This window comes from Heptranchias perlo, chromosome 13 (assembly GCF_035084215.1).
Source record: "Heptranchias perlo isolate sHepPer1 chromosome 13, sHepPer1.hap1, whole genome shotgun sequence".
Lineage (NCBI taxonomy): Eukaryota > Metazoa > Chordata > Chondrichthyes > Hexanchiformes > Hexanchidae > Heptranchias > Heptranchias perlo.
In genome coordinates this window covers 35,404,487-35,428,064 of record NC_090337.1, presented here as the reverse complement: position 1 = coordinate 35,428,064, position 23,578 = coordinate 35,404,487, and the positions used below count along the sequence as shown (strand labels likewise).

The window sequence follows — 23,578 nt, the reverse complement described above, 5'->3', positions numbered from 1 at the left end:
AGGTGGCAGGTTTGGGAGGTGTTGTCGAAGAAGCCTTGGCGAGTTGCTGCAGTGCATCCTGTGGATGGTACACACTGCAGCCACAGTGCGCCGGTGAAGGAAGTGAATGTTTAGGGTGGTGGATGGGGTGCCAATCAAGCGGGCTGCTTTGTTCTGGATGGTGTTGAGCTTCTGGAGTGTTGTTGGAGCTGCACTCATCCAGGCAAGTGGAGAGTATTCCATCACACTCCTGACTTGTGCCTTGTAGATGGTGGAAAGGCTTTGGGGCGTCAGGAAGTGAGTCACTCGCCCCAGAATACCCAGCCTCTGGCCTGCTCTCGTAGCCACAATATTTAATATGGCTGGTCCAGTTAAGTTTCTGGTCAATGGTGACCCCCAGGATGTTGATGGTGGGGGATTCGGCGATGGTTATGCCGTTGAATGTCATGGGGAGATGGTTAGACTCTCACTTGTTGAAGATGGTCATTGCCTGGCACTTGTCTGGCGCGAATGTTACTTGCCACTTAGCAGCCCAAGCCTGGATGTTGTCCAGGTCTTGCTGCATGCGGGCTCGGACAGCTTCATTATTTGAAGGGTTGCGAATGGAACTGAACACTGTGCAGTCATCAGCGAACATCCCCATTTCTGACCTTATGATGGAGGGAAGGTCATTGATGAAGCAGCTGAAGATGGTTGGGCCTAGGACACTGCCCTGAGGAACTCCTGCAGCAATGTCCTGGGGCTGAGATGATTGGCCTCCAACAACCACTACCATCTTCCTTTGTGCTAGGTATGACTCCAGTCACTGGAGAGTTTTCCCCGATTCCCATTGACCTCAATTTTACTAGGGCTCCTTGGTGCCTCACTCGGTCAAATGCTGCCTTGATGTTAAGGGCAGTCACACTCACCTCACCTCTGGAATTCAGCTCTTTTATCCATATTTGGGCCAAGGCTGTAATGAGGTCTGGAGCCGAGTGGTCCTGGTGGAACCCAAACTGAGCATCGGTGAGCGGGTTATTGGTGAGTAAGTGCCGCTTGATAGCACTGTCGACGACACCTTCCATCACTTTGCTGATGATTGAGAGTAGACTGATGGGGCGGTAATTGGCCAGATTGGATTTGTTCTGCTTTTTGTGGACAGGACATACCTGGGCAATTTTCCACATTGGTGGGTAGATGCCAGTGTTGTAGCTGTACTGGAACAGTTTGGCTAGAGGCGCGGCTAGTTCTGGAGCACAAGACTTCAGCACTACAGCCGGAATATTGTCGGAGCCCATGGCCTTTGCTGTATCCAGTGCACTCAGCCGTTTCTTGATATCACGTGGAGTGAATCGAATTGGCTGAAGACTGGCTTCTGTGATGGTGGGGATATCAGGAGGAGGCCGAGATGGATCATTCACAGCATTTCTGGCTGAAGGTGGTTGCAAATGCTTCAGCCTTGTGTTTTGCAATCACGTGCTGGACTCTGCCATCATTGAGGATGGGGATGTTTATAGAGCCTCCTCTTCCCGTTAGTTGTTTAATTGTCCACCACCATTCGCGACTGGATGTGGCAGGACTGCAGAGCTTTGATCTGATCCGTTGGTTGTGAAATCGCTTAGCTCTGTCGATAGCATGTTGCTTCCTCTGTTTCGCATGCATGTAGTCCTGAGTTGCAGCTTCACCAGGTTGGCACCTCATTTTTAGGTGCGCCTGGTGCTGCTCCTGGCATGCTCTTCTACACTCCTCATTGAACCAGGGTTGATCCCCTGGCTTGTTGGTAATGGTAGAGTGAGGAATATACCAGGCCATGAGGTTACAGATTGTGCTGGAATACAATTCTGCTGCTGCTGATGGCCCACAGCGCCTCATGGATGTCCAGTTTTGAGCTGCTAGATCTGTTCTGAATCTATCCCATTTAGCACGGTGATAGTGCCACACAACACGTTGGTTGGTGTCCTCAGTGCGAAGACGGGACTTTGTCTCCACGAGGACTGTGCGGTGGTCACTCCTACCAATACTGTCACGGACAGATGCATCTGCGACAGGTAGATTGGTGAGGACGAGGTCAAGTAGATTTTTCCCTCGTGTCGGTTCGCTCACCACCTGCCGCAGGCCCAGTCCGACAGCTATGTCCTTCAGGACTTGGCCAGTTCGGACAGTAGTGGTGCTACCGAGCCACTCTTGGTGATGGACATTGAAGTACCCCACCCAGAGTACATTCTGTGCCCTTGCTACCCTCAGTGCTTCCTCCAAGTGGTGTTCAACATGGAGGAGGACTGATTCATCAGCTGAGGGAGGACGGGTAGGTGGTAATCAGCAGGAGGTTTCCTTGCCCATGTTTGACCTGATGCCATGAGATTTTATGGGGTCTGGAGTCAATGTTGAGGACTCCCAGGGCCACTCCTTCTGACTGTATATCACTGTACCGCCACCACTGGTCGGTCTGTCCTGCTGGAAGAGTCTGGGACGTTGGCTGAAAAGTATGATTCTGTGAGTATGGCTAAGTCAGGCTGTTGCTTGACTCATCTGTGGGACAGCTCTCCCAATTTTGGCACAAGTCCCCAGATATTAGTGAGGAGCATTTTGCAGGGTCGATTGGGCTTGGTTTGTCTTTGTCGTGTCCAGTGCCGGGTGGTCTGTCCGGTTTTATTATTATGACTTTTTTTAGCGCGATTATACAACTAAGTGGCTTACTAGGCCATTTCAGAGGGCAATTAAGAATCAACCACATTGCTGTGGGTCTGGAGTCACATATAGGCCAGACCGGGTAAGGACGGCAGGTTTCCTTCCCTAAAGGACATTAGTGAACCAGATGGGTTTTTATGACAATCCGGTAGTTTCATGACCACCATTACTGATACTAGTTTTTTTAATTCCAGATTTTATTTAATTAATTGAATTTAAATTCCCCAGCTGCCTTGGCGGGATTTGAGCTCATGACTCTCGGATTATTAATCCAGGCCTGAGAATCACAATGATAAAAGTATATACCCACTGAGCTATCAGGGCACTACAGCCTGACAATTGACAGGGTTTCATTGGAATAACCACTCCTTTACAGCAGTATAGCACTCATTATTGCATGTCTAGGAGATGTAAGCATTTTTTTAAAATAAACTGTGGACACAGCATTTACTATTATTTTTGTTGGGTGATATTTACCCTCCTAAGAGCAAGCAACCTCAATTTTCTCCCAGTTGTTGGCCTGGCAACTCTTCCAGCAAGCAGGTAGATAGGTAGGTGTGCAGTTTGGTTTTACACCTCTGCAACATCCTTTTTTGGCTGGCTACTGAGAGGTATGTAATAGCAACCACAGGTGACACCAACTCTCCTTGCCCATCAGATTTCCCCACCCCAGTACATGGAGTACTATGGCCTCCACTCAGCAACTTACTGCCTGCCAGTGATCGTATCAGGAACAAAGCAATTGTGGGGTTAAATCTGGTTTCTCCCCAACTTTGTGTGTTGATACTATAATTACAATAATTTAAATACAGTCCATTTCCGTTAATTCAAAGTTGTTTTTTTTTAAATTCAAAAAAAATTAAATTATCCAGCAGTTCGAATTAAGTAATTTTAATACAACAGCGCAGGAGACTGTTTTTTCACAATTTGAATTAATAATAAAAATTAAATAACTTCAAATTAAGAGGCATTGACTGTGCAAAGGAAAAATACGAAACAATATTTAGAATTAACAGCATTCATTAAGAAAGGATTCAACTTTGAAAATCCTAAAAAGAATAATGAAAAGCATGCAGTTTTACAACTGAATATAAAAACAGTTTTGTGTCAGTCTGCACAATATTGACATATGAACCATGTCTTCAAAAATATGTAATCTTATGACAATCCTGAGGGGCAAATCAAAAAGCTGCAGGCAGAGCTAAAACTCGAAATATATGGGTAGAAAATATTAAATTATTCATACTTATTCAATTACTGCTTTTACAATTTTGTCAAAAGACATCAATCGCTTTTTATGTAGCTATATTTTAAAATATAAAAAAGTAGGTTTTTTTGTACATGTAGATCTCTACTACAAGCAAAAAATTAAAGACCAAAACAATGGCTACGGATATTTTTTTTTACATTTAAATCTTCTGCAATTTCTCTCGTGTTGCAAGCTTGCTTCAAGTTGTTTGCTTTTATCTACACTAATGTTGTTTGACACCACAATTATCATAGGTAATTCCAGCCCTGCCCACCCCCCACTGAAAGCATGTAATAGTAATAGGCAGGGGAGAATATACACACACACAAATCTTATTCTGAAAGAATATGGATTTCATTTCCAAAGATCTTGGTGACAGATCTCCATCTGGAGAAGGATAATTGAGAGATCTTGAATTTGGAAGCCATCAAACGTGAAATCTATGGACTTTGCAAAAGCATTTGATGATGTTCATTGGGTCTTTTGTCAGAATCCCTTGCATGACCATGGCATTCAATCAAAAATATGAAACCCTACATGTACTGGGGTGGGCAAAGACCAGAAACACCAAATGTTTTGAAATAACAGGAGTTTAGACAAAGTTGCATTCTATCACACATTCTCTTTTCCACTAGAATTGATTGGCTGTGAAGACCAATAGCCATCAGGATAAAATGATTAAACAACACCAAATTTGGAAATCTGGATTTTACTGAGAAGAGTCAACCAAGAAGCTACAAATTTCTGGAAGGGCTAGCTGCATTGAAGCTAGCAACATTGGGATGTTAATTCTTACCATAAAGACAAATCATGGAGGCTGGTTGTCAACAAGGAACTTTAAGTCTACAGAGGAAGCCACTGGAAGAAGTGGACCCTTTCATCTATCTGGAAAGCACAATAAAAGCTGATGTACATCTAAAAAAAATGAATGAACGAATCACAAAATTTGCTGGCACTTTTATGCTGCTATCTAAGATCTGAAATCTACAGAATATTAGCATGAATTCAAAGTTCAAATCGCTCTGTCCTTCTCTACAGCAGTTAGAACTGGCAGTCAAGAAACGAGATGAAAGAAGATTAGATAGTTTCCACACACTGCTTAAAAAGAATGAAGATAACATGGTAAGACCAGATGGGAAATGTCATAGTGCTGTACCACATGAGGGGCCAGTCATTCAGCAACAGAGAAAAAAAAAGGTTTAAAAATGTCTGGGCCACATCATATGGAAACTACTCACAAAGGTTTTTAATTCAGGCATTGAACTGGAATCCATAGAGCCCCTGACAGAGAGAACAATGCCCAACTCAGAAAAGGATGAACAAGAAAGCTACAGAGCCAATAGATAGCACCTGGAACGGGTGTACAGACCTGGCAAGAAAGAGGGACAAGTGGCTTGAGTGAGTTGTTGCATGCATTTTTCATCATGAAGAGATACATGTCTAAGTAAGTAAGATGCACTCTGAAGTTGCAACAACCACACCTAAATAAAAAGCACAACAGCAAAAAGGAAAACTGAAAGAAATAATCCAGGGATGCCAATGTGAATGAACAACCAGAAAATTGTGTCTATGAGATTTATTGACTAGGAAACACTCATGGTATGTAGAGAAGAAATAGAGTAAAGTCTTCTGCTTTTTTTAAAAAATCACTAGCTGATTACCTGTGATATTGTTCATTTTTTAAAAGAAAACAGACGCAAGTTTTTTTAAAAATTAATATAGATTTTCACACAAATTCCAGTGGGGTGTGGTGTATTTCAATCTTTTATTGCTTGGCACTACTTGGAACCTGGCCATTGCCTCACAAGTTACCCTGCAGCTCACCCCACCCATCAATCATCTCCTTCAGCCAAACTGCTCAGTTCCTTCCCTCCACATGCCACTTATGCACCTCAGCTCCTGTTGCTCCCACCCCACCATCAATGGGTCCTGCAGCCCAGACCTCTTCCAAACATTGCTCATCAGACACATTACTCCCTCCGTCCTCCTACCATCGATTCCTCTGACCGCATCCTAAACCTCAGGAACATGCAGCTTGATTGGTATTATACCCCACTGCAGTTGTCACGAGAGTCAAGACACAACAATGGCAGGGAGAGGTTTTGGAGTGCAAGGCTGCCTGCTTCAGGAGACTGTGGGCCTTGGTGGCAATCATGGTAGGGCAGCTTCCGGAGATATCAATGGCATCGTAGGGATCTACAGGAGCAGAGGTATTAATGGCACATGGCAGATGCCTGGCCACAGGAAATGTAAAATTGGGGGGATGGGAGGAAATGAAGAAAAGATGAGAGAGGGAAAGAGGAGGAGAGCTCCGAGGCTGAGAGCTGCAGGCAGCCCTGAACAGTAAATGAAAATACTAGATGCATCAATCCATTCCTCCTGCAAGCACAATGCGATCAAAATTTACAATAGCTTCATAAATATATATGTACACTTTTGTAAAATATATTTATGAATGTACAGTAACTTGCATTTATATAGCGCCTTTAATGTAGTAAAACATCCCAAGGCGCTTCACAGGACCGATTATCAAACAAAATTGACACCAAGCCACGTAAGGAGATACTGGGACAGGTGACCAAAAGCTTGGTCAAAGAGGTAGGTTTTAAGAAGTGCCGAAAAGGAGGAGAGCAAGTGAGGCGAAGAGGTTTGGGGAGGGAATTCCAAAGCTTAGAGCCTAGGCAGCTGAAGGTACGGCCGCCAATGGTGGAGCGATTAAAATCAGGGATGCACAAGAAGCAATAACTGGAGGAGCGCCGAGATCTCAGAAGGTTGTTGGGCTGGAGGAGGTTACAGAGATGGGGAGGGGCGAGGCCATGGAGGTGATTTGAAAACAAGGATGAGAAATTTAAAATCAAGGCATTCCCGGACCGGGAGCCAATGTAGATCAGCGAACACAGACGGTGATGAGTGAACGGGACTTGGTGCGAGTTAGGATATGGGGGGGCAGAGTTTTGGATGAATTCAAGTTTATGGAGGGTGGAAGATGGGAGGTCAGCCAGGAGGGCATTGGAATAGTCAAGTCTAGAGGTAACAAAAGCACGGATGAGGGTTTCAGCAGCAGATGAGCTGAGACAGGAGCAGACACGAGCCATGTTACAGAGGTGGAAGTTGGCGGTCTTGGTGATGGAGCGGATATGTGGTTGGAAGCTCATCTCAGGGTCAAATGGGATGCTACGGTTGCGACCAGTCTGGTTCAGCCTCAGACAGCGGCCAGGGAATGGCTAGGGAACGGAATGGCTAGGGAACGGAATGGCTAGGGAACGGAATTTGGTAGGGACCAAAAAACAATGGCCTCGGTCTTCCCAATATTTAGTTGGAGGAAATTTTTGCTCATCTAGGACTGAATGTCAGACAAGCAGTGTGACAAATCAGAGACAGTGGAGTCGTCGAGGGAGGTGGTGGTGAGGTAGAGCTGGGTGTCGTCAGCATTCATGTGAAACCGGACGTTGCGTTTCCGGATGATGTCGCCGAGAGGCAGCATGTGGATGAGAAATGGGAGGGGGCTACGGGGGGCTCCAGAGGTAACGGTGCAGGAGCGGCAGCAGGTGATTCTCTGGCTACAACTGGATAGATAAGAATGGAACCAGGCATGCGCAGTTCCACTCAGCTGGATGGCAAAGGAGAAGCGTTGGGGGAGGACGGTGTGGTCAACCATGTCAAAGGTTGCAGTCAGGTCGAGAAGGATGAGGAGGCTAATGTGTAACTGTTCAACACTTCTTTTATCACGGTCATTTATGTATAATATTCTCATAAAATGTGATTGAATTTTCAAGGAAGTACAATATATTTCTTTAAAAACCCACATGTTCTACCAAATTTTGTATGTGAAAATCTATACCAATAAACTGTCTGTCCACTTTCAGGCATTAGATTGGTCCCTGCTAGCCATGTGACAAAAAGTACAGGATCCAGACAAGTGAAAGCATGGAAAATTTTATTATTTTAGTCGGGAAAGATGTAGTTTGGCTGATCGTTAGTGAAATAGTACAATTAGACATACAAGAAGCCATGATACTGTTAGTCAAAGTTATAACTGTGCATTGATAAATTGAAAGCTGAAGCAGTAGTGATTACTGAAGATTTTAATTCCACCATTTATATCAACAGTCTAATCCACTTTTATGCATATTTAGGCACTCCACCTATTTTCAAGCTCTTAAAGTTTAATTGCGAGTACTATCCACTCAATTATAAAAAGAAATGTTGTACCTTTACACATTAGCCTCCTGCCAAGAAAATGCCAACTCACTAAATGAATGCATTACACATTACTCTTAAATTCTATGGATTGATGCTTCAGTTATTTCTGACGAATCTCATTAGGCTGTTTCACAAATTAAATTCCAATGTGCAGCAACAACTGAAGGCACTGAGGCTTGCAAACTAGGTTAGATTTTAATGGATTCTCTGTTACATAACCAATGTAGAGCATCAACCTCCTCAGGAGAAAAATGCAAAAAGGAATAACATTGGGAATTTTAAGTATTTATTGTTTGCCCTGTGGTATAAATTTTCCCAGAAGTTAAGAGTTTCTGTAAAAACTAGTTGAAATAGATCTTAAACCACATGCTATACACTATTGATTTTATGCTTTGAGTAAGTTTTTTTTGTAGCTAGCGGAACACAAATGTGTTTTCCATCATATTCTGTAAACCTTTAAATAAAAACATATTGGTGGCATAAATACACTTAAAATCATTCAGCAAATATCTGCAAGACACAAAACTGAACTTCATAACAGATTTTTGTAAGGATTAGTGTCATCTTTCCACCTCAACCATAGTGATCATCATCAGAGCCACCCAAACTTCAGTAGTGTTCAGCGCTACAAAGATGGAAAGTCAAAACCCTGGCTTGTATCGTGCTCCAACATTAAAAATCTGTACTAACAACTGTATGGATCAGGTTGATGGACTTATGAAAAGATCCTGATGCCAACGAATTATGGAAATACAGCCAACGGTCTGAATACTTCTAGGGCATAATGTTATCAAAACGAATACAGATTTCAAAATTTTGCATTCAGTGGTTTATCAGGTTCTATCGGTTAAACCCAGAAACCCTACATTTAATAAACCAAGTATGTTAACCACCATGAAACTAATTCGTTTTCACCAATTAGTATGAGCAATATATGCTAGCACTTGAAATTAACCAATCATCTTCCACTGATCCAAAGACATCAGATGACATGGACCATCTAATCTTCCAGTGCCACATTTCACTGGTGATCTTGCATCTCACATTCCTAATGGACAAGAAAATGGAGGTGGGGGGGGGGGGGTGCAGCTCAAGTTTCGAGCTACTTTACAACAAACCTGTCCCATCCATCTACTAGAATTAGTAGCTTCCAAAACCTGACTACAAAGACAGAAGGTGCACTTAGACTGGATGTTAAGGAATTTGCATATGCCAAATGCAAGCAGGTTTTAACACAGAAACATAGAAAATAGGAGCAAGAGTAGGCCATTCGGCCCTTCGGGCCTGCTCCGCCATTCAAAATGATCACGGTTGATCGTCTAACCCTGTACCCTGTTCCCGCTTTTCCCCCATAATCCCTTGATCCCTTTAGCATTAAGAAATATATCTATCTCCTGCTTGAATACATCTAATGACTTGGCCTCTACTACCTTCTGTGGTAGACAATTCCACAGGTTCACCACCCTCTTGAGTGAAGAAATTTCTCCTCATCTCGGTTCTAAATGGCAAACCCCGTAGCCTGAGACTGTGACCCCTGGTTCTGGACTCCCCAGCTATCGGGAACATCCTCCCTGCATCTAGTCTATCGAGTCCTGTTAGAATTTTATATTTTTCGATGAGATCACCTCTCATTCTTCTAAACTCTAGCGAATATAGGCCTAGACGACCCAATATCTCCTCATACGTCAGTCCTTCCATCCCAGGAATCAGTCTGGTAAACCTTCGTTGCACTCCCTCTATGGCAAGGACATCCTTCCTCAGATAAGGAGACCAAAACTGCACACAATACTCCAGATGTGGTCTCACCAAGGCCCTGTACAACTGCAGTAAGACATCCCTGCTCCTGTACTCAAATCCGCTTGCAATGAAGGCCAACATACCATTCGCCTTCCTGATTGCTTGCTGCACCTGAATGCTCGCTTTCAGCGACTGGTGTACAAGGACACCCAGGTCTCGTTGCACCTCCCCTTTTCCCAATCTATTAGCATTCAGATAATAATCTGCCTTTCTGTTTTTACAACCAAAGTGGATAACCTCACATTTATCCACGTTATACTGCATCTGCCATGTTCTTGCCCACTCACCCAACTTGTCTAAATCACATTGGAGCCTCTTTGCATCCTCCTCACAGCTCACATTCCACCCCAGCTTTGTGTCGTCTGCAAACTTGGAAATGTTACATTTAGTTCCCTCATCCAAATCATTGATATATATTGTGAATAGCTGGGGCCCAAGCACTGATCCCTGCGGTACACCACTAGTCACTGCCTGCCACCCGGAAAAAGACCCGTTTATTCCTACTCTCTGTTTCTTGTCTGTCAACCAATTCTCAATCCATGCCAGTATATTCCCCCCAATCCCATGTACTTTAATTTTGCACACTAACCTCTTGTGTGGAACCTTATCAAAAGCCTTCTGAAAATCCAAATACACCACATCCACTGGTTCTCCCCTATCTATTCTACTAGTTACCTCCTCAAAAAAACTCCAGTAGATTTGTTAAGCATGATTTCCCTTTCATAAACCCATGCTGACTTTGTCCAATCCCGTTAATGCCCTCCAAGTGTTCTGTTATCACATCTTTTATAATTTTGTCTGAATCTGAAGTGGCAAGACTGGATGGTCTACACGAATACCAAAACTGCTTTGAGGTCTCAATAACAGCATGCTTACAAGGCAATTGCAGAGCTCCCCTTGTGGTTTCAATGCATAAATGCAATAATAGTGACTCATGGAATGTCCTGGGTTTAATTCTCAAAATGAGTTAGCTGATCCCAACCATGGTATCAACAAGTGTACAATAATTGTTCCCCCAAGCTCATAAAAAGGGGAATAAAATCAGCCAGGGCACCTGTTCTTGACCAATAACCAGTGACTCCAGCTGAAAAGTGTGTGTAGAAATTCAGTCTATCATGCCGGCTCTTTAAAGAGCTATCCATTCCTCTGTCCTTTCCCCACAGAACTAAAATTTCTCCCCTTCAAGTATTTATCCAATTCCCTTTTGAAAGTTATTACTGAATCTGCTTCCACCACCCTTTCAGGCAGTGCATTCCAGATCATAACAACTCTCTGCCTCAAAAAAATCTCATCTCTTCTCTAGTTCTTTTGCCAATTACCCTAAATCTGTGCCCTCTGGTTACCGACCCTTCTGCCACTGGAAACAGTTTCTCCTTATTTACTCTATCAAAACCCTTCATGATTTTGAACACCTCTATTAAATCTTCCCTTAACCTTCTCTGTCCACTTGGGTGAGATGCTAATACCCCAGAACACACTAGCATGAGCTACTGCTTGAATCAATAATATTAGGAATTAACTAATGAAATTATATAGTATATAAAATACACACCCCTAATGAAGATATAAACTATGTTCAGATACAACAGAAATATGGCCACGAGAAGGCTGACATGAGATGGAGCTAAAAGGATAGACTGTTTTCAAATTATATTAAACTAGCTGAAGCAACATCATTGATGAGGGATGATAAAACATCCATTAAAAGAGCACAAATAATAGCAGAAAGGAAGGCGACAGGAACAATAAGTAGAAATTAGTAAGGGCAACTAATACCGTAATTGGCAATTGCTATCAACTGTCAGTTCATGGTAATCGAATAAACAATAAGCTGCTCAGGCAAGTGAGAGGGGCTGCAGGGAATTGTAATGTGATATTGATAAAGGATTTCAATATCCCAGAGGTGAAGTGGACAGATTAAGGACATCTAAAAAGGACAGGTTGAAACACCAATTTCATAAAGATAAATGATCTGTGGCTGCTTAACACAACTTGTGAAGCAAGATACTACAGTATAATTAGTAGTCAGAATTGAACGACGAATGAATAGTTAGGTTAGTGATCATTGTACATCTAGATTTAAGATGGATGCATTATCAGCCAGTGTTCACGAACTGATCCCTGCTGGAAGACTGCATTAGTCTTCATCAAATGAAGACAGAATTAGGATTGGCTGCAATGTCTCCCATAATCAAATTGTCTGTCATCAGAGACCTGACTTCCACATAAATTCCATGACTTACATGTAAATGTCACGAGAGAGATAATGGGTGGTGGAAATGTACCCCAAAAAGGAGTCAATGACTTCAAGTGAAGAGGGAGGGGAGAAAACTCATGGGAAAAAGGGGGAGAAAAATAGAAAAAGTTTTTAAAAGTTTAAAAAAAAAGCTGAGACTACATTCAAGCCAATTCAAGACATTAGAAGACATGTTAACTCTCTATAACATACAACACCGACAGCATGGCATACATGCCATCTCTCTGGCGTTGAGTATTGTAGTTAGTTCCACTTACTATTTAATTGACGATAGCTAGAAAATGATTATGTACTACTGAAATTAACAGTACATGAATAAACCAGAAGTATCAAGTTCTGAAAGATTACATGGAAGTCAAGACAAAGCAGCACAGGACCTGGAATGGTGCCCAGGAGAATGCAACAACTCATGAATTTTAATGAGCAAAAACATTAAGCACCCCCCCCCCCCAAAAAAAACTACCAAATGACACATAAGCAAGGTTTCATTTCCTACCCAAGACAATGAACAAAGACAGTAATTTAGAATGATGCCAACCACACAGCTGTGGCTGCAGATACTTAGCAATACTTGATGACGTCTATCTTAGCCCAGGGCTCAACTTCGAAAGAAGGTTTTTAAACATTTTATATCGTTGTAATGAATGATAGAGCAATATAATGAGAAACGAAAATTTACCCATACCTCAGTTTTCACTGCATAGTGATAGTTTGTGTACACATACTCTTTTGTTCAAAAACCTATTTAAACTTGCAAGTATTCTGCACTTATCAATTTTCACCAAAAAATACATCAGAATTGTGTCTAGAAAGAAGTGTTCCTCACCTAATTGCCGACCTGTGAACACTTGCATCTAAATAATGAGAGAACATAACAGATATATGCACGTGGGTAAAGTATCAAGACATTCGGGAGAAATCTACAATACATTAAAATCCTGTTTAGGATGTACACTTCCTGTCATCAAATCTTACTTCCTGATGTCACTATTTTTGTGTCAACTTTCCCATTGTAGATTCCTAGTTCAATATATCCCATTCAATTTTGCAAGGTCAACTTTCACCATCCTGGTTTATTCATGAACCAGTCTGATCACATTGTTTTCCCAAACAATTTTCATCAATAACTGAAATTTGTAGCCAAAATAGGGTTTAAAACAAAAATCAAAATATTACATATTTCACAATAACATGATTAAGTTTGTTCATAAGTCTGTGTCCTTTAATGTTTTTATTAAAGTTTTTACTTGAAGCTCCTCAGCTTCTCCCAAAGGAGGGAGAACGGGAAAAAAAAAGAGGTGCTGTTTCAGTTCTTGGCTTGCATCATTGTTACCAATTATTAAGTACACTCTGTTCTATGTTACTAAGGAGTTTTGACTGGATGATGATCCTGTTATCTGGTGCATACCTACCTGGCCTTCACAGTTGGCACCTAAACAGAGGTATCTTTAACCACTGGGAGAGACAGAGCCCCAGCAGTTTTCTATTTGCAGGTTGGGTCTGACCAAGCAACCTCTTTTCAACTCAATAAAGTGGGCAGAAAAGTGTTGTCTTATCAGATGCAAGGAGGGCATACATATTTTTACTGGTCATCTGAAGACTGCTTTCTTAAATTTGATTTTTGTTCGAAGTGTTAAATCTCTTCAAAATAATGTTTTTGCATGTGTTGTGCAGGATACAAAATTTCCCCCCATTCCACTTGTAATGGGCAAATTTCGATCAAATTTGCAAAAATCCTGCTTTAATAAAAGATGATTAGTGGTTTAGTTGAAATATTAAACTGAAAAAGCTGAAAAGTGACAGTTGTTAATTGAAATCATTTAAAGTATGGAGTGTAGAAAATGTTGACATACTTGGGTAATCCAGACTGGGGGATGGTGAGTAAATATACCCCATTGATAAAACAGTTTCGATTCTTAGTTGCTTGAGTTTAAATTTCAACCATCATTCTATGAATGGCTGCAGTGGCACTGCACACAATTGAAGCTGTAATTGATTCTTTTTAAATTGTTTAATCTTTGTGTTAAGCTTGGTGGAGATATTTCATCTCAGGAAGGGGATAAAATCATGTGAGCAGCTGAGAGGAATTTGAAACATAGCACCACACTCAAAACAGAATATGTAAACCTGTGGCCTCAGGATATAGCAGTTCCAGAGAGGGAAATTAAAATGAATGACAGGGACTAGGGGGAGCCCTACGACAAGTACGTCAATGAAAAGCCCAACTGGCGGACAGGCCAAATTTGACACCAGGAACCAGATACACAATGTCAGTATCAACCACTGACAGAAACATTACGAACAACTGCCACTACAGCAGTTACTGCTCTTGGATATAAATACAGGATAAGGACAATAACGGAGCAGTCCCTCAGTGACTGGCTGAATTAGATGTCAACATATAAGAAAAGCACTCAGAAGGGTGGCACCTGGATAATTTCTTAAATCCTTTAATATCTGGAAGGGGATAGATGGCTTTAAGAAATTCTAGCTAGAAACCTATGGCCTGTGGACTCACTACCCACATTATGCACTCCATGATTGCACAGTTCAGAAGCCTTTTGTGACCCCGTACAGGCTCATATTACATCAGAGTAACTCTGAGAAGACTTACCATAAAATGCCAAATTGCACTGGTGGCTGTAGATTGGACAATCATACCAAAGTTGGTATTGTAAATTTACAGCAGATCTGGGATGCCAGACATGAGAACTTTCGAAGGAATCTCTATTTCTGGCAAGGTACAGTCAAAGTGTTTTAACTGTGATGTATCCAACTTTACAGTCTGTACCTACCCACAATGCAATACAACTCCTCAAACATTCCACCGCCCCCCCCCGCCCCCCCCCTCCCGCCCCAGGAAAAGTAAATTATAGTCAAAGAAGCTACCAAATGGAAAAAAAAGCAATGAGAACTTCCAGGGAGGGGGACCAATATAAAACTGTCACTCATCAGACTGGTGCGTAGCAATAGAATTTAAAGTTACTGCCACTCTCATGGAAAAAGATGGCTTGACAAAAAGCCTGACTATCTACATCAATAATAAGCAATTTAAGCTCTCCTCTATGGGACTGCATAGGCCCAGAAGTACTGGAAGTGTGCGGGGGTATGCTTCTGGCAGGCAGCATGTCAGAGTCCATGAGGAAACGCATAGTCACCCGCATCTACAAGCAGAAGGGGGAAAGAGGGAAGAAATCAAAAATTGGTGACCCATTTCCTTGCTAAATGTCGACTACAAGATTCTGTCTAAGGCCATCGCCAACAGGCTCAAGTCTGCTCTGGAGCGGGTGATCCATCCGGATCAGACCTGTACTGTACCCGGCAGGAAGATCTCCGGTAGCCTTGCGCTGCTCAGGGATACGATCGTCTACGTGTAGAACAGTGGGGTGAACACCTGCCTCATCAGCCTGGATCAGGAGAAGGCCTTTGACAGAATATCCCACACGTACATGATGGATGTGCTCTCCAAAATGAGTTTTGGAGAGGGAATCCACGATTGGATCCAACTGCTCTATGCAGTCCTAATCAACGGGTGGGAGTCGGAATGCTTTCCGGTCAGATCTGGAGTCAGGCAGGGTTGTCCTCTCTCCGTGGTCTTGTTCGTATGTTGTATCGAGCCGTTTGCCGCGTCCATCAGGAAGGACACAGATATCGGGGGGAGACGACAATCCCAGGCAGCGGAGGCTGTCAGGTTAAGGCTGCAATGTACATGGACGACGTCACCGTCATCTGCTCCAATCAGCAGTTGGTCCACACACTGATGGGCATCGGCAACCGTTTCAAGCTGGCCTCCGTGGCCAGAGTGAACCGAAGTAAGAGTGAGGCCATGTTCTTTGGCAGGTCGGAGACCCGATCCTTTGTCTGCTTCACCGTCAGGTCCGACTACCTGAAGGTGCTGGGAATCTGGTTCAGGAGGCCCCTGGCCAGCATGAAGAACTGGGAGGAGTGGATCGCCAAAGCCAAACAGAAGCTTAGTATGTGGGTGGGGCACTCCCTCTCCATAACTGGCAGGAACCTGGTGATTAGGTGTGAGGTACTCGCGGTGTTACTCTACATAGATGGCAAGGATCGGGCCCATTCCCCACAACTCCGCCGTCACAGTCACCTGAGCTATCTTCCACTTTACCTGGAGGTCCGGAGGTCCAAGGTAGAATGCGTCCGCAAGGTCACCATGTAAAAGCCCCCAGACAAAAGGGGGGGGGGGGGGGAATAAAGAGCATCCCCAATGCCGCTCTGATTCTGATGGCCATCTTTGTGTGTGGCTGCCTCAGGATGTGTGTGGAGCTCCAGTACGCAAACACCAAGCGTCACTACATGCTGAGTATCTACCTGTCCAACGCACTGAGAAGGTTGGGTCTGGCCACGCTGGCCGAGCAGACGCAGGACATCCCGTCCAGCTGGACCACCCCCCCCCCCCCCACCACCACCTGTCCCAGGTGGAGAAGTTCCTGAGGAGGAACCCCTTCGACCACAAGGCCGTCAGACAGTGGTCGACACAAAATGTTCCGAGAGTCCTGCAAGGAAAGGAGAGGGCGGACTCGATCGGGTTCTTCCCCGACCAGACAATCGATGCCATTTGGCAGAACTTCTCGTCCCCAGAACTGACAAATAGGCACTAGGATGTAGCCTGGATGGTGGTGGGAAAGACCCTCCCAGTGCTGTCCTTCCAACACGCACAAAATCTCAGCGCCATCGCGAGCTTCCCTCGAGGCTGCGGCGGGGAGGAGGCTGTCCTCCACCTCCTGATGGGCTGCCCCTTCGCACAGAGGTTTTGGAGAGAGATGCGTTGGTATCTGTCCCAGTTCATCCCCAACAGTTCGGTAACACAGGACGATGTGCTCTGTGGGCAGTTCTCAGGGACGTACACCGAGACAGTTATCACCTGCGGCTGGAAGACCATCAACTCGGTGAACGAGGCCCTTTGGTCCGCCCGAGACCTGCTGGTCTTTCAGGAAGGAGCTGTCCACGACCGACTGGCACACTCCAAGGTCAAGGAGTACGTGCTGCAGGATGCACTGAGGCGAGGTGCGACCTACGCAAAGGCTCTATGGGGAAAGGCCGCCCCACCTTGTATTATACACCATGAGTCATAAGAAAAACTGTGTTTAAATTGTAATAATGAGATCACTTTGTGTACAATCTGTAGTGTTTTGGTTTGAATTGTACTGGTTTCGAACTGTGGTATTTACATAGAATTTAAAGATACACACAATTCAATGAAATAAATTCTATTTTGAAATTTTAAAAAATTCTCTGTGATGAGGACAGAATTTGTAAGCAGACTTTGTGGGATTCCAGCCCTCTGTAAAGGGAAAGTCAGAGAGTCCCAGACCTACTGAATCATACAGTTTGGATGCTGCTGGTCTACATATTGAGAAATTATCAGCACCTATCTGCCTAGACCTCAATTTCATTTTCCAGAATGTGATCACGATTGGCCTGCATCACCAAGTGTAATTCAGTAACAGAGAAGTACAGCAGTGTAGTGATTATGCAATAGGGACTAGCAACTCAGACTTCTTTATTTCAAATTCCACCATGGCAAGTTATGAAATTTAATTAATAAATCTGGAATTTGTGAGCTAGCACCAGAAAAAAAAAAGTGACCATGAAAGCTACGATTGCCTTAAAAACCCAACTGGTTCACTTCAGGGAAAAGAACCTATCACCCCTACCCAATCTGGCCTATACGTGACTCTAGTCCACACTATGTGGGTGACTCTTAATGCCCTCTGAAATGGCCTAGCAAGCATTCAGTTGTACAAACAATTGCTTGAAAGCAACTCTCTACTATGTCAGAGAAAAATAATTTGTCGAGACACCTACATGAGTTCTCAACATACCGGGATGGCTTGATAGGATTACACATCACTCTTATCACAGGTCATTACTGATGAAGAGAACATGTAAAGATTATGCTGAATGAGCTGATCAAAGAGAGTCTAACTAATCTAGTTGAATATTTTGAAGAGGTCACTAGTGGATAGGGGAGTATCTATGGATGTTGACTACATGGACTTGCAGAAGGCTTTTGATAAGTTTCTGCACAAGACATTAGCAAAAATGAAAGCGCACAGAATTGGAGGTAACCTTATGACATAGGTTGGTAATTGGTTGGGAGTTAGGAAACCGAGAGTAGAAATAAAGGGAATGTTCTCTAATTGGCAGGATGTGACAAGTGGTGTTTAACAGGGATCTGCACCGGGGCCTCAGCTTTTCATCATACATATTAATAACTTGAACAAAGAAATAGAGAGTTGCACATCCAAGTTTGCAGATGACAGTTAGGAGGCACAATAAATTGTGTAAATGGGACCAGGAAGTTACAAAGGGACATAGATAGATTAAGTGAGTGGGCAAAACTATGGCAGATGGAGTTCAATGTGGGCAAGTGGTAGGTCATCCACTTTAGATCAGAGAAACATGTATCAGAATATTTTCTTAATGGTGAGCAATTAGGAGCTGTGGAGGAGTTAAGGGAATTGTCCATGTGCATAGATCACTAAAAGTTAATGCACAAGGTACAAAAATAATCAAAAAGGCTAATGGAATGTCAGCCTTTATTCAAGGAGGTTTGAATACAAAAGTGAGATAGTGATGCTTCAATTGTACAGAGCCTTGGTCAGACGCCATCTGGAGTACTGTGTTCAATCTCAGGAAAGATAGATATATTGGCCTTGGAGAGACTACAGCACAGATTTACCAGAATGATGCTAGGGCTTAAAATTATGACAGGTTACATCAACTTGGTTTATATTCCCTTGAGTTTAGTAGGTTGAAGGGTGATCTAATCAAGGTGTTTAAAATGATAGAGGGTTTTGATAAGGGTAGACACAGAGAAACTATTTTGTCTGGTGAGGGAATCCAGAACAAGGGGGCATAATCTTAAAATTAAAGCAAGGCCATTTGGGACTGAAATCAGGAAGTATTTTTTCACACAAAGGGTATGTAAATCTGGAACTTTTTTCTTCCCCCTCCCCCCTCGCAAAAAAAGGCTGTGGATACTGGATCAAATGAAATTTTCAAGATCAAGCTTGATAGATTTTTGTTAGGTAAGGGTATCAAAGGATATGGAGCAAAGACAGGTAAATGGAGTTGAGGTACAGATCATCCACGAACCAACTGAAGGGCAAAACAGGCTCGAGGGGCTGAATGGCCTACGCTTGTTGCTATGCTTAAGAGATCACATTATTAAGCCAGGCTTAGGCAGTCAAGTTTCCCTTTCACTCACAGAAATGCAGCATGTTTCTTCAATCACTTACTGTATCTCCTTAAACTAGTTATATGCTCTCTGTTTCTCCTTTCATACCAGCTGTAGGCTTGGCATAAGACTGTACCTCGTCTTCAATGCTAATGCCAAAAGCATCCATTAGCTCTGTTCTTATAGGAGTAGGCTGCCCACAACCTTCGGAAGAAAACGTGCACTGGTGGCGTATCAACTAACATTATTTTGATGGGGCCAATGAGGCCAATGCATGTTAGTAGCATGGCCTCCAAAATAGGTCAATCTTTTGCTCCCACAGAATTGAGAGTTCAGTAAGAAGTCCCACCTTCCAGATTCTGCAGGCCTTGTACTGCCAGCAAGAAGCTGCTCCCTGAGCGTGACATCAGGGAATAAGCCCTTTCATTCTTTGTAACAAAAATACACAGGTGCGATAAAAGCAACTCATGTGCACATCCCACCATCACTGCGTGCCTTGTTTCTTGTCCACTCCCTTCCTCCATACCTCAGTCCACCTCCCTCTCATTACCTCTGTGCTTTGTACTCGACCTATTTCTGTTTGAGGCCAAAAGAACATTCCCCACATCTCAGTCAACTACACAGAGACCTGTTCAGAGTAGGAATGTAAATTTTAAGCAGCTGCGTAGCATTGATCATTATCAGGACTGTTAGATCTGCAGATTTCCTGAGCGTTAATTTTGCTGTTTCTAAAAATTGAAACACAAAAGAGCAAAAGAGCAGTGTTCTGCAAATTAGCTAATTTGTTGCTTTCCAAGTTACATGAGCTACTTAGAACACCTGTGCCAGAAAACTGGTAGAGTGAGCAATGCCACAGGAGCTTAACTTGACTCTCTAAAATAATTCTATTTTATTTCACACATAATAAATTGTGACCAGAACTACTACTCCATTACCGAGCAGTACTATAAATCTGCAATGCCTCAGTGTGCAACTGAAGCAGCAGAACTGTACAAGTTCTGTCCTCAACTAATACCCACTTTCCAGGAATCACAGGATAACAATTAGGGTGGGAACTCTTGCTGGTACTTTTTTCTCTCTCTTGCCCAATGTTAGTGCCCAGATTGCTCCGCTGACTGAGATCAACTGAGCTCTGACCAGGAACTGAACCAGGGGCCTTCTGATCTGTAAGGCCAGTACTACACATACAGTGCATTTATCCACTAAGGTATTAATGTTTCTACATCTGGTCAGTCACCAGTTTTCAAACAGAGGACAACAGAGGTCTTCTCAAACAAACCAAATCACTAGCGCAACACCAAGTAAATTTATTGCAACATTACTCAACTATCATAGTACAAGACCTCCTCAATATTCTCAACCAAACAACAAAGTATAATAGCAACATGCTTCAAAAGGTTACTTCACATTAAATAGCATTCGCTGCCTCAGTTTATTTTAGAACATGGCACACATCAATAACCTTGTTACTTCCTGAACACTTTGTGTAACATTTAATCGTATAATACAATGCAATAATTAGTCAGTCACTGCACAGTATTAGGGACAGTCAACAGACAGAAAACTAACTTGTTGAGGTCAGCAATATTATATCAGCAATTTTGCATCCCTAAATGTATTTAATCTCTCTGGGCAGAATATTTCACAAAGAACGAGGAGAGAAACAACGTGATTCTCTGGACACTCTTAATCATTACCAAATGAAATGTTTACAAGAGGCAAGGCGGCATCCCGAAATGTAATCTCTTCAGTTTCATATGCAGGTGTACACTTCTCATTTCATTCTATTTTCTGTAAAGTCAAAACTTACAATGTAGAAAACAATTCACAATTAATGTAACAAAGGCCTCAACGTTTACGTAGCACACAAGAAACATTTTACCTCACACAATTTCTTACCTATAACCTCTTAATTTCATTATTTAACATTGTGTATCCAATTTTTTTTTAAAATGTGACTGAAGTATCACTAATACAATCAGCACTGTCCCACAATTTTGAAAATCACCTCCCAAAACAAATCTAGAAAAAGTACAATTTATCCTACTAAAATTTGTCCTGCTGATTTTATTGTAGAAGGGGAGAAGAGGGAAAAAAATTAATGCTATTCAACTCAAACTCAGGCTGCAAATCCAGCTGACCAACAGTATTAAGTCATTAAAAAGTTGATAGCCTAAACTCCCAACTGGAGTAAAATATGTAGAGTCCAGTGGCCTTCCAAATCTTTTTAAAAACAGCATTTGATTTTTCTGCCTTTTTTCAATCCCCCTGCACCACCCAACACCCTAGCCAAGATGACAAGTAATGTGTTTCCGTTCTGTGCCTGGCCAGCAGTGATATCCTCTCTGCCTTTCTGTCGCTTTTTGTGGGAAAGCACTTGATCTGTACTCAACATCTCCTCACATTGGTATGGCTGAGACCAATAATTCACTATTTGGGCAGTAGCAGGCACTAACCCTGCTCACTTTATTATGTGGCGATGCCGGTGATGGACTGGGGTGGACAAATGTAAGGAATCTTACAACACCAGGTTATAGTCCAACAGTTTTATTTGAAAATCACAAGCTTTCGGAGAAGGTTCACTCGGTTAATCCCGGGGATGAGGGGGCGGACATATGAGGGGGCGGACATATGAGGAGAGGTTGAGTAGATTGGGACTCTACTCATTGGAGTTCAGAAGAATGAGAGGCGATCTTATTGAAACATATAAGATTGTGAAGGGTCTTGATCGGGTGGATGCAGTAAGGATGTTCCCAAAGATGGGTGAAACTAGAACTAGGGGGCATAATCTTAGAATAAGGGGCTGCTCTTTCAAAACTGAGATGAGGAGAAACTTCTTCACTCAGAGGGTGGTAGGTCTGTGGAATTTGCTGCCCCAGGAAGCTGTGGAAGCTACATCATTAGATAAATTTAAAACAGAAATAGACAGTTTCCTAGAAGTAAAGGGAATTAGGGGTTATGGGGAGCGGGCAGGAAATTGGACATGAAGCTGAGTTCGGATCGGTCAATGCCCTGTGGGTGGCGGAGAGGGCCCAGGGGCTATGTGGCCGGGTCCTGCTCCGACTTCTTGTGTTCTTTAGATTTGTGGTTGGGATCAGATCAGCCATGATCTTATTGAATGGCGGAGCAGGCTCGAGGGGCCGATTGGCCTACTCCTGCTCCAATTTCTTATGTTCTTATGTTCTTATGTTCTTTCCTCCTTCGTCAGGTGTGTGAAGGTTTCCATCAAAGTACCGCATATATAGTCACAGAACAATGCCTGGTGATTACAGATAATCTTTCCAACTGCCTGTTATCACACCTCTGCATGGATGGTGTTCAGACAGGGGAACATTACACCTAAGACCACTGAATACGCAAGCCGTCAGATTATAAAGACAGAGCGAGGCGACCAAGGCGGCCTTCGAGACACACGACAACGCAAAATCGTCGAGCAGAAACTGATAGCCAAGTTCCGCACCCATGAGGACGGCCTCAACCGGGATCTTGGGTTCATGGCACGCTACATGTAACCCCACCAGGGGGGGGAAAGTAAGTTATCTGTTTTTAATACAACTGGCCATTCTTTGTCTCTCTCTCTCTCTCTCTCTCTCTGTCTTTGTAATCTGACCGCTTGCGTATTCAGTGGTCTTAGGTGTAATGGTCCCCTGTCTGAACACCATCCATGCAGAGGTGTGATAACAGGCAGTTGGAAAGATTATCTGTAATCACCAGGCATTGTTCTGTGACTATATATGCGGTGCTTTGATGGAAACCTTCACACACCTGACGAAGGAGGAAAGTTCCGAAAGCTTGTGATTTTCAAATAAAACTGTTGGACTATAACCTGGTGTTGTAAGATTCCTTACACTTTATTATGCACTGATTTTGCATCACCCATGAAATTATTTTAAATTAAAATAGCTCAATTAGGAACTGTACTGCACTTTGTCCTTTATTACTTCATTTGGTGTTATTCTTACATTTTCTGTGCATTTCTTTTCTGTTTTTTTGTAATCCATCAAGTTTTCAAAAATTAAAATAATTTATATACAGGTTGCGAACACAAAATATAACTAAGCTCCCTCCAGTAAAAGGCAGTCTAGGTCCACCTCCAGATAACTTGTACACCTAACAATTAATTTCTTTCTTGACATACAGAGGCCGATTGGGGAACAACTGTTTTCAGTCATGTCTTTATTGAATACAATGAGGAAATACATCACAACTCTCCTCCAGGACAAGT

At 42.9% G+C, this 23,578-nt stretch overlaps 1 protein-coding gene across 4 annotated transcripts in view; it reads right to left on the bottom strand.

The window, feature by feature from the left end:
• tbl1xr1a (TBL1X/Y related 1a) overlaps positions 1 to 23,578 on the bottom strand; it is a 169,313-nt gene that overhangs the window by 125,667 nt on the left and 20,068 nt on the right. Inside the window, exon 1 of one of the 4 annotated variants that reach the window (XM_067995325.1) lies at positions 4,692 to 4,745. The exons of the other annotated variants lie outside the window; for them this stretch is intronic. The gene's annotated coding sequence lies outside the window, so the exon portion shown is untranslated. Of the gene's footprint in view, positions 1 to 4,691; positions 4,746 to 23,578 lie in introns of those variants that run through there. 4 annotated transcript variants of the gene reach the window in all.